This window comes from Maylandia zebra, linkage group LG5 (assembly GCF_041146795.1).
Source record: "Maylandia zebra isolate NMK-2024a linkage group LG5, Mzebra_GT3a, whole genome shotgun sequence".
In the NCBI taxonomy this organism is placed as follows: Eukaryota; Metazoa; Chordata; class Actinopteri; order Cichliformes; family Cichlidae; genus Maylandia; species Maylandia zebra.
The window spans coordinates 33,254,617-33,256,069 of record NC_135171.1 but is presented as its reverse complement, the minus strand read 5'-3'; the positions used below and the strand labels follow the sequence as shown (position 1 = coordinate 33,256,069).

Here is a 1,453-nt window from a genome sequence, read left to right as displayed (position 1 = left end):
GATTTTACATTATCCAAGCCAGAATCGATTTTAATCGATAAATCGATTATAAAAACCCACCCCTAGCTCAAACCATCTCAAACTGGTTTCTTGAGTATGACAGTGAGTTCCTTGCACTCAAATGCCCTCCACGGTCACCAGATCTCAATCTAATAGAGCACCTTTGTATTGTGGAACAACTGTGTGATGCTATCCTGGTACTAACAAGTCATCAGCTTTAGACATTTGGGATTTTTTTGACTAAACCTTTTTATAGGCTCGTCTACTTTTACCTTGTTTTTAAAATGTAGACAGATAAGTGCACACAAACTGCACAAACCAATGAATAGCTGGGTTATACATGACTCATTAAAGGTAAAATCAAAGTTTTAGCTTTTTCATTTGATAAATGTTAGGGCTCTGGTAACCTTAGTAAATGAGTAATCACCTTTAATAGGCAGGTTAACACTGCTGAAAAAGTTAATTCTTCATTTGCTTTAGCCTGGTGTTACTTCCAGCAGACAATATGGAGATATAGTTCACATACAGCCTCAACACATTTCAGTTTTCCTTCTCTTCCCTGTCATGCATTCATAGATGTCAAAGTGGCATAACTGGTAATTCAACATCTATCTAGTGCTGTTGTAGAGCAGTGAGCACAAAAGGAGTAAAATTTTTCATGTGGCAGGTAATTTTGCTTACTTCTTATGTCCTAATTAATCCAAATGTGCGAAACACCTGTTTACATACTGTTGAATTTAGTTGTCTAAATCCACAAACAGCATGTGCAGAGAAACTTATTTATAAATGAATATTTCCCCTGCTCTGCTGCACCCTATCAACCCAACCAGCCCACCCATGGGCTTCCCTCTCCTGACAGTAGGCAATATTAGAGGGTTATCTTTTGAGCAAACTTGTGTAGCATTATTTTTTTTTTTAAAAGAACAGAGGGCTACTTTAATCTATAGTGGAAGTGTGACAAAACGCGCTTAGAAAAATAAACCTGAGGGACTTAGACATTAAAGCCTATGGAAGACGAACGCAAAAAGACGAGGGCTCGTCCGGGATTTGAACCCGGGACCTCTCGCACCCTAAGCGAGAATCATACCCCTAGACCAACGAGCCACGTGATATCAACTCAAAGGGACACCAAATGAAACACTAGGGTTTAACAGCTGGTCAACGTTGCCAGAGTACAGCTGACGTACACTGAATTCTTGCGGATGTGTAAAACAACCGAACAGAAACGCGTCTTTTTTAAAAATAACGCAATCCTGCCTGATACAGAATATATTTCTATGTGAAAAATCAGCCCGTTTCTACGACACTTCCAAGGTTTCGTTCACTGGCGGCTGTTTTCAAAGTTAAATGATTTGTTTTTCTCCTTAAAGACATAAATACGGAGCTATAGGGTGAGATGAACACCAGCTTTCTCTTTAGCCTTATGAATAATTCGTGTTTTAACGTTCAATGA

General features: G+C 39.0%; 1 non-coding gene across 1 annotated transcript; it reads right to left on the bottom strand.

Annotated features, from left to right (window-relative positions):
• Positions 1–1,032: 1,032 nt before the first annotated feature.
• trnap-agg (transfer RNA proline (anticodon AGG)) lies at positions 1,033–1,104 on the bottom strand. The gene has a single exon. It is a non-coding gene; the product is annotated as a tRNA-Pro (tRNA).
• Between the last annotated feature and the right edge of the window lie 349 nt (positions 1,105–1,453).